This window comes from Mauremys mutica, chromosome 2 (assembly GCF_020497125.1).
Source record: "Mauremys mutica isolate MM-2020 ecotype Southern chromosome 2, ASM2049712v1, whole genome shotgun sequence".
NCBI lineage: Eukaryota > Metazoa > Chordata > Testudines > Geoemydidae > Mauremys > Mauremys mutica.
In genome coordinates, this window is record NC_059073.1 from 218,591,371 (window position 1) to 218,605,557 (window position 14,187).

Consider the following 14,187-nt stretch of genomic DNA (forward strand, 5'->3'; position numbering starts at 1 on the left):
GAGATTTAGGGTTTTCATTGTACGGATACCCCTCGATGTCATATGTTGCCTGGAGTGTGTGTTAGTACTTTGTTTGTGGATGGGGAGGGTATCAATACAAAAAGTCAACAATATAGTGACATCTTTTGTAAGGTGGACCCTTATCCATTAAGAATTAGACTAAGTCCACAAATTCATATCACGTTAGCCACCAAACAGCCAGCAAATGGCAAAAAAATTGTCACCCTAATCTGTCCTGTATTTGAAATAGTAAAGGTGAAAGTAGGTACCATTGTCTTCAACAACAAGTGAACCAGATTGCAGACCAAATATTCTAGTATGTATCTTACCCACTGGAAATTTTCTTTCAGATAATTTTATCATGAGCTGTATTAAAAAAACAATTTCAAGAGGCTAGCAAAAATGTTCACTCTGGGACAGATTATATCCTCCATTATTTTTTTCCCCTATTGGGAGTGAAAAACTGTAGATTTTCCTTTGAACCAGGACGAGGTTTGAATCTGAGTTAGCATGAATGGTGAATATTGCATCTGCAAAAGCCCCTTAATGAGGTGTTTGCATGCATAGAAATGGGAGGCTCTGATGGGAAGAGAATGAACAATTTGAGAACAATGTATGTTTTCTGTAATAAAATAATTTAACAGCATAGTAATAGTTGTAGTGTCAGCAAAAAGAACGAGGAGTACTTGTGGCACCTTAGAGACTAACAAATGTATATATCTTCCTACTGTATTTTCCACTGCATGCATCCGATGAAGTGGGTTTTAGCCCACGAAAGCTTATGCTCAAATACATTTGTTAGTCTCTAAGGTGCCACAAGTACTCCTGTTCTTTTTGCTGATACAGACTGACATGGCTGCTACTCTGAAAGTAGTAGTGTCTGTTTCTCTCTCACTGTGAAATAGAGTAACCAAGATGACCTAGAATTCATGGTACAAATCCATTTGAAAAATTACATAGAACAGTTTAGAGCAGGGGTCAGCAACCGGTGGCTCGTGGCTCGCCAGGGTAAGCACCCTGGCGGGCTGGCCCGGTTTGTTTATCTGCCGCGTCGGCAAGTTCGGCCAATCGCGGCTCCCACTGGCCGCGGTTCGCGGTCCCAGGCCAATGCGGGAGGCAGGAAGCGGCGCGAGCCGAGGGATGTTCTGGCCGCGGCTTCCTGCCTCCCGCATTGGCCTGGGACTATGAACCGTGGCCAGTGGGAGCCGCGATCGGCTGAACTTGCCGACACGGCAGATAAACAAACCGGGCCAGCCCGCCAGGGTGCTTACCCTGGCGAGCCACGAGCCACCGGTTGCCGACCCCTGGTTTAGAGTGATCAACTAAACCCAGATTTAATATTTTCCAACTCTCCATAGCACATATATTTTAAAAGGAACGTCATACCAGTACTAGAGAACAGGAGCTCCTGTCCCCCTCTAACTCATTTAGCTCTACTAGAACTAGTTTTTCATATCACAAATACTTCTACTTTTATGTTCTCTGTACTACCACATTTTCTGGTACAGTTTGAAATAAATGGTTTTGTTCAATATCTTCATTAATGATCTGGAGAATGGCGTGGACTGCACTCTCAGCAAGTTTGCAGATGACACTAAACTTGGAGGAGTGGTAGATACACTGGAGGGTAAGCATAGGATACAGAGGGACCTAGACAAATTAGAAGACTGGGCCAAAAGAAACCTGATGAGGTTCAGCCAGGACAAGTACAGAGTCCTGCACTTAGGATGGAAGAATCCCATTCACTGTTACAGACTAGGGACCGAATGGCAATGAAGCAGTTCTGCAGAAAAGGACCTAGGGGTTACAGTGGACGAGAAGCTGGATATGAGTCAACAGTGTGCCCTTGTTGCCAAGAAGGCTAACGGCATTTTGGGCTGTATAAGTAGGGGCATTGCCAGCAGATCAAGGGATGTGATCATTCCCCTCTATTCAACATTGGTGAGGCCGCATCTGGAGTACTGTGTCCAGTTTTGGGCCCCACACTACAAGAAGGATGTGGAAAATTGGAAAGAGTCCAGCGGAGGGCAACAAAAATGATTAGGGGGCTGGAGCACATGACTTATGAGGAGAGGCTGAGGGAACTGGGATTGTTTAGTCTGCAGAAGAGAAGAATGAGGGGGGATTTGATAGCTGCTTTCAACTACCTGAAAGAGGATTCCAAAGAGGATGGATCTAGACTGTTCTCAGCGGTACCTGATGACAGAACAAGGAGTAATGGTCTCAAGTTGCAGAGGGGGAGGTCTAGGTTGAATATTAGGAAACACTATTTCACTAGGAGGGTGGTGAAGCACTGGAATGGGTTAACTAGGGAGGTGGTGGAATCTCCTTCCTTAGAGGTTTTTAAGGTCAGGCTTGACAAAGCCCTGGCTGGGATGATTTAGTTGGGAATTGGTCCTGCTTTGAGCAGGGGGTTGAACTAGATGACCTCCTGAGGTCCCTTCCAACCCTGATATTCTATGATCCTATGAAATGTTGGTACTAATAGTGTGCAGAGTTCATACATGCACAGATCAAGAACAAGTAAACCAACTGGGATAACATGAGACCCAAAGTTTTTGGGGAAGAGTAGGTTTCCAAAGAACTTAGTTAGCTTGTTGACCCCATTGTTGTTCAGTTGTATACACATTTGTATTTCCTGGTTCTGACAAAGTGAAAATGGAAGCTCTGTTCTATAGAAGAGGGTAATAGACATCTTGTGACATTTCAATCAAATTTTACAGACTCGATAGGTTCAGATAAACATCTAAATGTTTGATTCCTAATTCAAACCTAACCACCAAACCTTTCTCCCCAGTTGTCCTACTGCTGGCAAATTAAAAACTATACAGCAGCCACTATTCCTTCAAGATTCAAAAGCTAGAAATAATAAAAGTGAGCCAAATGAGTATTAAGGCATTACTTATAGTACAAAACATGAGTCAAAGTCGAACTTATACCATCCTCCAATATTTTCAATCGGAAACTTTCATAAGATCAAGTTCTTAAACCTGCCGTTCTACAAGGGCTGTGAAAACCTGATCTCTGAACAGAAGCTGATAATGAGAGGCAGTTCCCGAACTGCTTTAGCAGGTGTTTCCTGCTGAAACTGGGAGGGTCAGGAATCTAAATCTCATTTTGAAAGTTTCTAACCCCAGGGATAATATTCAGTATCACTGCCACTCTTATTGCCATCTGCACTAGAATTTAGCTTAAACTCAACTTGATAGCACTTGATCCTACCAAGTTAGCCCAATTGTTTGCATTCTTGCACAAATGTGTGAATGGCAACCTTCCCCGAAGCAAATGCTGAGTCTGCTCCCTTCAAAGGGTTTGTGAGTGATCCTTGCCCTGCTGACTTCATCCTTAATTGGCCTACACTGTGGGGAGCAATTAAAAATAAATGGTAGCTTGCTGAGCTGCTGTAAGGGAAGTTCTGCAACTCTGGGCATGAGCATTCCTATGTAAGTCCACTGTATATGCCATACACTGACAATGGTGAAACGGAAAATAGTATAAAGCTGAGAATGATTGTCCTGAATAAATTCCATGGAGAAAATGTACTAATGGGCAATGGTGATCATGCTAATACATGGCAATTAGCTTTCTTTTTTTAAAAGTTCCACTGGGAGAAGTGGTGTGAAACAATTAGATTTTATTTCCTGTCATTTTATAAAGTGTGTATGTGAGAATGTGAGTGATTTCCAGTCATAATCAACTCCGGGTGAAGCAGTGGCAGGTCCCTCTCAAACAGGCAGTCCCCCTCGACGACTTCTAGGAGCACCAGACCCTCCTTCAGAGGGTGGCTACCAATTTGAACTTGAAAATTGAAGAGTTTGCGGAGGAGTCCGACAACCTCTTTAATGTTTTATCCTCCTCCACCCCAGCCCTGGTCGTGCTGCCTGTCCACCCAGGGGTCCTTAAGATTGCCGAATTGCTGTGGCAGACCCCCTCTTCCATGCTGCCTACTTCTAAGAAGGTGGAAAAAAAGTATTAAGTCCCTGCAAAAGGGTTTGAATATTTGTAACCACACCCTCTGGCAGCATCACTGGTCTCATAGACTCAGACTTTAAGGTCAGAAGGGACCATTATCATCTTCTAGTCTGACCTCCTGCACAACGCAGGCCACAGAATCTCACCCACCCACTCCTGTAACAAACCCCTGACCTATGTCTGAGCTATTGAAGTCCTCAACTTGTGGTTTAAAGACTTCAAGGTGCAGAGAATCCTACAGCAAGTGACCCGTGCCCCACGCTGCAGAGGAAGGCAACCCGCCCTCCCCCTGGGCCTCTGCCAATCTGCCCTGGAGGAAAATTCCTTCCCAACCCCAAATATGGTGATCAGCTAAAGCCTGAGCATGTGGGCAAGACTCACCAGCCAGACACCCAGGAAAGAATTCTCTGTAGTAACTCAGATCCCACCCCATCTAGTGTCCCATCACAGGCCATTGGGCATATTTACCGCTAATAGTCAAAGACGAATTAATTGCCAAAATTAGGCTATCCCATTATACCATCCCCTCCATAAACTTATCAAGCTTAGTCTTGAAGCCAGATATGTCTTTTGCCTCCACTGCTCCCCTTGGAAGGCTATTCCAGAACTTCACTCCTCTGATGGAGAGAAACCTTCTTCTAATTTCAAGTCTAAACTTCCTGATGGCCAGTTTATATCCATTTGTTCTTGTATTCACATTGGTACTGAGCTTAAATAATTCCTCTCCCTCCCTGGTATTTATCCCTCTGATATATTTATAGAGAGCAATCATATCTCCCCTCAGCCTTCTTTTGTTTAGGCTAAACAAGCCAAGCTCTTTGAGTCTCCTTTCATAAGACAGGTTTTCCATTCCTCGGATCATCCTAGTAGCCCTTCTCTGTATCTGTTCCTGTTTGAATTCATCCTTCTTAAACATGGGAGACCAGAACTGCACACAATATTCCAGATGAGGTCTCACCAGTGCCTTGTATAATGGTACTAACACCTCTTTATCTCTACTGGAAATACCTCACATGATGCATCCCAAGACTGCATTAGCTTTTTTCACAGCCATATCATATTGGCGGCTCATAGTCATCCTGTGATCAACCAATACGCTGAGGTCCTTCTCCTCCTCTGTTACTTTCACTTTCAATGAAAGGGACAGGCAGGGCCAAGTCAGTGGCATGGCAAAAAACAAAGACACCAAGAGATTGGACTCAGGAAAATTTATTCAACGGCCAGCCTGCAATTTCGGGTGTCTAACCACCCATTGGTGCCGACTTCTGCTGGCGCCAGTGGGTGCTTGACCCTCCTCTACCCTGGCCCCCACTCAGCCCCTGCCCCGCCCCCATTTCAACCCCTTCCCCAAAGTCTCCGCCCCCTTCCTGCCCCCATTCCAACTCCTTCCCCAAAGTCTCCGCCCGCTCTCTGCCCCTATTCCAACCCCTTCCCCAAATTCCCACCCCAGCCCCGCCTCATCCCCACCTCCTCCCCTGAGTGCGCTGTGTTCCCACTCCTCCCCCCTCCCTCCTAGAGCTTAACAGCTGTTTTGCGGCGGCAAGTGCTGGGAGGAGAAGCAAGGATGTGGCGCACTCAGGGGAGGAGACAGAGGTGAGATGGGGTGGGATGGGCTGGGGAGGAGAGCTTGGCTGCCGGTGGTTGCAAAGCACCCACCAATTTCTCCCCATGGGTGCTCCAGCCCTGGAGCACCCACAGAGTTGGCACCTTTGTAACCACCATGCCCTGTTAAGCAGGTACAATTTTAATCTGTGTGACTCCCTTAGCAAATTCAAGGAGGCCCTCCCACAGGACCGAGCCCAGGAGTTTGCCGATTTAGTGGAAGAAGGCACAGCGGTGGTGAAAGGGACCCTCCAGATGGCCTGATATGCTACGGACTTAGTGGCCAGTGTGGTCGCCTCTGTGGTCTCCTCTGGTTGCAGTCCTCCGGGTTATCCCAGGAGATGCAGGCCACCATTCAGGATGTCCCATTTGAGGGGGCAGTGCTATTCTCCGAGCTCATGGACACAAGATTCCCTCCATTCCTTAGTCCTTCATACCCCTCAGCAGGCCAGAAAGCCATTCTGTCCTCCACCTCCCCAATCTAGGTCCTGGGGGACTCCCTGACTGAGCACCTACAGGAAAAAGGATAAAGACAAGGGGTCTAAGCGGTGACACCTGCCATCTTCCCGTTTGTCTGCTCAGCCTGGCCCCTCTAGGAACCAAGGAGACCAGAAGAAGGCATTTTGAGGGTGCGCTCAAGGATAGTGCCTCAGGCACATCCCAGGATCCACCCTCCTACTCTTTCCTCAACCGCCTGCACCCCTTCTGGTTGGAACTGGTCACAGCTGACCTGAGACCGTTGGGTGCTCAATGTAATATCTTTGGGTTACATGCTGCAGTTTGTGGCAATCCTCCTTTCCACCCCTATTCCCCATCCCTCTTCAGGGACCCTTCTCATGAGCAACTTCACATTCAAGAGGTCGAGAACCTCCTGCACCTGGGGGCGGTGGAGGAGGTCCTTCAGGACATGAAAGGAAAAGGGTTCTACTCCTGCTATTTCCTAATCCTGAAAGCAAAAGGGGGCCTCAGACCCATTTTGGATCTTCATTGCCTCAACAACTCTCAAGAAGTTTTGCATGGTCTCCCTGGCCTCCAAAATCCCCTCCCTGGATCCAGGAGACTGGTAGTCCACCCTTTACTTGAAGGACACATATTTCCATTTTCCCAGGGCACAGGCACTTCCTTTGTTTTGTTCTTGGCCAGCACCATTTCCAATTCATGGTGCTGCCCTTTGGTCTCTCGTCAGCCCAAGAGTATTCACAAAGTGCATAGTGTCAGTGGCTGCTTACCTGAGGCACCAGGGTGTTCACATTTACTCCTACCTCAATGACTGGCTAATAAAGGGCCAGTCCCGGGATCAGGTGTGGCGGCATCTCGATCTGGTTTGCTTCACCTGTCACAACCTGGGGCTGTTAATAAATGAGACAAGGTCAATCTTAATTCCAGTGCAACACATAGAGTTCATTGGAGCGGTCCTCGACTCTACTCAGGCCAGAGCCTTCCTCCCTGAGGCCCAGTTCCAAGCCATGGCGGACCTGATCTCATGCATGCAAGCCCCACCCTCTCACCACTGCTCACATGTGCCTGCGATTGTTGGGCCACATGGCGGCCTGAACTTACATGGTCCAGCATGCCTGGCTCCGCCTCAGGTCAGTCTACCAATACCAGTCTATTGTCAACATCAAGGGATATTTTTTCGAGTACAGGTTTAATGTAATGAGATGTTGGCATCTTGATCTCCCACAAAGAAGTGCTGACAATCTCTATCAATTATGGGGCTAAAATCCTGTCAGTTTTCACTGGCCATGAGGATAATCAGTCCATTTCATAAGCTGTTGAATACCCCAGCACCTCCACAAATTGAATAGGTAGGACTAGTTGAAACTCAACTCGACAGGATTGGGTCTCACTTCATTAACTCTGGTCCCAGTCTGAAAGTGATCAATTTCGTTCAGAAATTAGATGGAAAATCCTTGGTTGATGCTTTATTTGGGTGGAGACAGCCCATTTCCCCATGCAGTGCATGCATGATCAGCAAAGCTCATAGCTATGTACATTATTATTGTATCTTGATGCTTTTGATACTTTTGATTCGCAGGTCCCACATTACCTCTGTTTGAATTATGTAGCACCTTTCGGGACTGTTGATAATGCCGTGGTTGTGCAGAAGGGGAAAGAAATTTGTGAAATGAAAATATGCAAAAGTAGTTTCAAGGAGTAGTTATTTGTTATAAATTTAGGCAAAGAAATGACCTTTATGTAAATAATATCTTAAGTAATTTGTGATGTAGCTTTTAAAGAGCTTCGCATCTTTGGAAAGTGCCACTACAATCCTTAAGCAGGTCCAATGAACGTGGAATAGATTTAGTGTCGAGATATGCTCTGCTCACTACCTTTGTGTACATATAAAAACACTGAGTACTCTCTCTAGGCTACACTAGGAACTGACCTCCAAGGAGCAGGATCAGCACAACTTCTGAAATAGATTTAATCTGGGGAGGGGAAGTGAATTATATAAAGTGGCTTCCTGCATGGAAATCTCTTGGGTCCCACTTAGCATGTTTTTAAGTCCCATTTACTGTAGATTCTTAAGTATTTTGCTGAACTGGTACCTTATTTCCAAATACATACACATTAAATTCCCTGTGTATCCTATCCACAGCCCATTTCCTCCAAAACTGAGGGACTACCAAGGCAGTATGATGCTGTGGAGGTAATGCACATGCCTTCCATGTCTTTCCTACAAGGAAGAGTGAAGAGAGAATATGTTCCACAGTCCTTCAACAAAGAAATGCCACTCGGTAAATGGGCCTTTTTATTGATTCACTTATACATAATACGATTCCTTTAAAAATATGAAGCTTTTATATTCTAATTGTGTATAAAATAATTCCTGGAAGAAAAACAGTGAAGCAGCAAAGGATTAATGGATTAGTGATAATCATGAAGTCCCATGTACTACAGATGGAAGAACAGGGCTGTAACTTGGCTATATTTTTGTAGTCAATTAAATGTAGTGAAGGAAATGAAAATGTCCTGAAAAGTAAACAACATTATATTGACCTTGTTGTATTGTTTGTGGAGTATAAAAATTAAGGTGGGAGTTTTTTTAAATGTGGTAAACCTCCTTTTATTATCATAAATGTTTATCACCAGATTCCATTCCCACAGAGTTCTGTGGTTAAAGAAATTCCCATTAAGCAGTTTTAGGGATTTTCTTCATGAAAGATAACAAATTGCTAAATGTGATTCTTTTTAATAAATATATATAGGCTTGAGGTGTCATTGACACATATTTAAAAATACAATTCTTATGCACCCGAAGGCATGCTAGGCGCCTCATCGAACAAAGAAAAGATGTGGTTTCTTTCCAAAAGAGCTTACCATCTCAATAGACATGACAGACAAAGGACATGGAAAGGAGTTACAAATATAGCAAAACTTCTAAGATGATGTTAGGCACACTTCTTTTTTTGTTTTGTTTTTAATATCATACTCCTTTCTCTTCTATCCAGTGCCCTAAAGTCTATCTAAAGAGATTAAAGAAGTCAGAGGAAAACAGTATCATCATCCATAAATAGATGAGAGTTTCTTCTGGATAAATTCTTTCAAGTATATAGTTGGATTACACTGGTCCAAAGTAGTAAATCTATTATATTAAATGATATTCTTGAATGAGTCTATTTAATATTCCACAATACAACCAAAATAGGAAGACTTTTTTTCACATTAGACACTAAAGAACAAAATATCTATCCAGCAAGTGATAATGCACTATTATTTCTGCTTATTTACATAGCACTAAAAGTGTACTAAATATTTATATTATAATTATGGAGCACTAATATAATGCAGCATTCAACCATTAAGAAAATATAGTACAAAATACTGTAGTGCAAATGAATTACAGATTTATACAAGCACAACCATGTGCCACAAGAAACCCAGAATGTTAAGATTGCATGTTATATACAAACAGAATGATTTTGTATAATATATGTGTGGTATACACACACACACACACACACACACACACACACACACACACACACAAATAACAGAGTATATTATCCTTGTCATGCCTGAGCATTTCCTTTTTAATAATGTACATATATTCTCAATGCCTTAGAACTCTCACATCACAAACTGCTAGACAAATATTGACACAATGAAGAACAAATAGTGTGATTAATTTTTCATGCAGTATCCTTACACATGACCACCAGCACAGCACCATCTAGTGGGACACAAACAAAACATGCGAACGAATCTTTACAGCATGTGTATTTCATCTAGAAGCCATTTTTCTGTGAGCAGGCACATGTAGAATTTTATGGTTCTTCTGGACTCTTTTTTTTTTCCTAGCCAGGATAAAATAATTCAGCAGCAAAGATTTAGCTATTGCAAGAACATTGTAATCATTTGCAGCTCCGTGGCTAAGAAAAAATTGGCAAAGTATAAGTTAAGGGTGTGGGCCATGGAAATTTGGAATATTCAGCTTTTGTTAAATCTTCACTCTATAAAATGCCACGGCTGTTCTATAGTGTGACATGGTTCAGGCTTTTGATGGTTTACAAAGTGACAACTCCCTTGTAAGCTACCATCTCTCAGGAAACAGAGATGTAAAATATGCATAAATCATCTACATTTTCTCCTGACTAAATGCATGAGGCACAAACTTCAGAGAGAAACCAGCATTTGAAGTTAGACTGTTAAACCGACAAACTTGGGAGCAGAGGTGACTTGTGCCTGTCGATAGTAGGGAGGCAGAGTGAGGGCAGCTGGCTTCAGCAGTGTTACTAAGCATGCTCAGTCCATGTGAGCATGCTCAGTACAAACCACACAGCAAATCTGGGGGGCACGTGACCCCGCATGCTCCCGCTCACATGTTGCCTCTGCTTGGGGGCCTGAAGTAAGGCACCTAATTGCATACTTAAACACCTCACTAAATGCCTGTCCTAATCAGTGCTATGTTAGTCAAGAGTCAGGCTGAGCAACCTAGCCATAAACTGGATGATTGTTTTGGAAGTGCCATGAGAAAGGAGATACACAACATGTGTATAGAAGTAAATGTACTGTGATGAATTCAGCTGTAAAAATGAAGTAGGCCAGGCTATGGATTTGAGATCCTATGCCAATGAGAGTGACAGTGACTGTGGAAAACTAGCCAGTCTTTAGTACTATGGAGGAGATGGTTGTGCTTCCATAATTAAAGTTGAGTTCCATTTTATGCTTAAAGCAGGGATTCAACCTCTTTGTTGTGTGGAGAAAATACAGTGATCCTCCCCAAACATATAGCACTTACTCTTTGAGTACAGAATGACTTACCTGAGCATGTACAAGTAAATTCATTAATTGGTGTGAATTAAAATTAAAAAACTGGATCCTTTAAGAAATGTATCATGTATCAGCACCTTTTTTTCAGAAAGCTCTTTAAAAGATAACCCAAAATCTTCAAACTTTCCATATAATTGAAATCTTGTGCATAGGCTATATTTGAATAAATTAGGTTGTAATTAAGATATGTTATTAACAATTGTATCTAATTGTTATTATATAGGTTATACTCCAGGGGACTTCTGCACCGCTGCACATGTGCATAATTAATGAGTCGTGCATATTTTTAATTTTTTTGCACAGAAAAAAGCTTCTGCTGAAAAGTTGCTGAAGTTTTGCTTTTTACCCACCAGAGGGTGCTGTGGCAATAGAACACAGCAGCCACTGCTAGCCAGTGAGGGAAGAGAAAAAGCCTGCCTTCTTCACCAGATCAGAAGACAGGGCCTCTAGAGAGACAGACAGCGTGAGGTGCTGGGGGAGTCAGACAGGATCAAAAGGGCTTATATGGGAGGACAGACTGGCCAGGGGCTGAATGGGAGTGGAGGCACAGGGCCACAGGTGGGGGGAGGTGCAGGGCCACATGGTGATGGGTGAGGGGGTACAGAGCTACATAGGGACGGACGGCATCTGAGTGGGAGCAGCATGAAGACACATGGGGATGGGGAGGATATCAGGGCTACATGGGGAGTGTCTGAGTGGGGGTGGAAGGACACGTGCCTGAGTGAATGGGAGAGGCTAGAGGTCAGCCAGGGTCTGCATAGGGGAAGCTCCCTTACAGTCCCTCCCCTCCCCGCCCCCCGCGAAAAACCCTGTTCCATATTTTTCCCATCCATACCCAACAACCCTCCAAGTTCACACCCAGGCTCCTTCCCAGCAATTATTTCCCTCTCCCTCAGCTCCTCTCTTACCCTGAGACTCCCCCTAGCCTTTGTACTGCTTCTTGCAGGAAATATGGTTCTGATTGTAGTTTAAATGAATTATTACTAAGAGTTCTGTATTAATATGCCCAGTAAGGAATCTATTTGTCAAAAAACATTTCCTGAATCTTTTTTGTTGTCTGTATTGTTACAGACATACTTGCTGACAGGTATTTTGAAATAAATGACCAAAAATAATTGAAACTAGTGTGATTATATTGTGTTAATTTTGACAAATAAAATATGCAAAATTTTGCAAAATTGTAAAATATTGTGTGTAGAATTTTTTATTTTTTGTTGCAGAATTTTAAATATTTTTGGTGTAGAATTTCCCCAGGAGTAAGGTTACAACAGAGTCAGATCAACACCTCTGGTAACTCTTAAGTGTGACATCAAAGGTAACTCAACCAATCATCATCTTTGCTTACACCTAATCTGCACGCAACCCTTCCATTGGTTGCAATGAGTCAGTAATATGAGGAGGATGGCACATGTGTCAAGAGTTTTCCCAGATTACTTGATCCAACTGTTACTACTCTTTGAAGGATCCGCAACTACATGCTTGCTTGGGCATCCGTGCTTGGGCTCCCCATTGCACTGCTGCTTCTACTCCACTGCACACTGAGACAGCCCTGCTGGGGAAACAGAGAGGAGTGTAATGGGAACCCTTAGTGCACCAACACATTGGAATTCAGAAGCAGGACACTCCTACCTTTATATAATGCCAATCTCACTCACATAACCCTCTACTAGTAAGTCACGTGTAAATTAAGGGCCAGATTCACCAATATGCTTTGCATTGTTCTTACAATGCAGTTTAACTGGCCAGTGCAGTCAGAACAATTTGCGCTGCTCTGCTATTCTGGTAAATCTACCCTTAAAGTTTAAAAGTTTACACATAATTTGAGGTTAATAGTCTATAACATTAAATCATTAGAAATATTAGAATATAAGAACAGAATATAGGAAGCATTTTCTTTGTGTGTGTGTGTGTGTAAATTTAACTTTTAACACACCAAAAATATTCCAAGACACATAACTTCTTTAAAATGGAATTTAAAAACACTCCCTCCTGAGAATTGTAACCTGTGTCCAGCAGCTCAGCCCTGGGCACAATAGAGACCCATCACACTCCCTCGTACTTAAACACCCCTGGCTCCTCTCCCAAAACTCCAACCTACATACATTAAAATAGATTAATCATAATCCTAATCTTATTGCATGCCATCACATCTGGACTCAGTGGATGTTTGCAATGTACCTCAAAAAGAGACTTTACCATTACCCTGTATGATGTCGAAGAGAGTAAGAATGATTCCCTTCTACATAGCTGATTGAGGCTACTATGAAAGGAAAGAGGGCCGAACACATTCTGTAGTAAGAAAGAGGAGCTTACCATTCATGATGGGTACCTATCTGAGCAGTCATCTCTAGGAAGCCACACGAGTAGTGCTGGAAGACTTGCATTTAGACCATTGGGGGTTTAAAATAAAAGCTTTGGCAAGAAGCTGTTGAAGACCTAGTCAAGCATCCCCTTGCTCAGAGGAGAATCCAAGCCTCTGGGTCTCTGAATACTCAAGTGTTTTAAGCTTCTGGAGTCTAAACAGAGTGCAACCACTATCCCAGTCTTTACTCCTGGGGGAATTGTGTGTCACTGTGCGTGCGCAGAATTCACGGCACCCATAGATTTCTTTGTTTCCCCATCAGAAGTCATGCGCCCCTCCCCGGCAGTGCAGGCAGGTCAGTTTGGGCTCCTGGAGCAGCCAGTAGAGACATAAATCACCATCAGGGAGTGGGGCTGGGCAGTTGTGCAAGTGAGAGAGAGACACTCTGTTCCTCTCGCTCACTAATGCAGCACGTTCAGTGTGGAAGTGCAGGGCTTTGGGGTGTTTCTGAGGAGGTAGGTGTGGGGCAGGCTCTGTCTCTTCAGGCAGAGCAGACTGTAGCAACCTGCCTGATTAGTAAATTGTTCCCATTGTTCTTAGTGAATTCCCCCAGGAGCATAAAGCAGGTGTACACATTTTAAGGCTCCTTTACATTGCCAGAGTGGTGTAAAGGAATCTTATTGTAAAGGACAGTATGGTCTTATAAATGCTTATGGTGCTTTAGGGATTAGAACGGATCTAAATTTTTGGAGTGAAAATAATTCCTATCAAAATGTGCTCCGTGAACTGTTTGCTACTGACCAGTAGCCAATATAAATTGCGAGTTTGAGGCCCCAGCCCTCACTTGCTTTTCAGTTGCCTGTGATGCAACACTGAGCATATGGCTGCATGTATTTGTTGACTAATAACTACAAGTAAAAAGTCAATACTAGTTATATTACTTTTAGACAGAGGGGGTTTGGGGATTTCCCCCAATGCTCCCCACTCCCATTCTCCATCCATTGTATTGTAGTTTACATAAATAAGCAAAACAA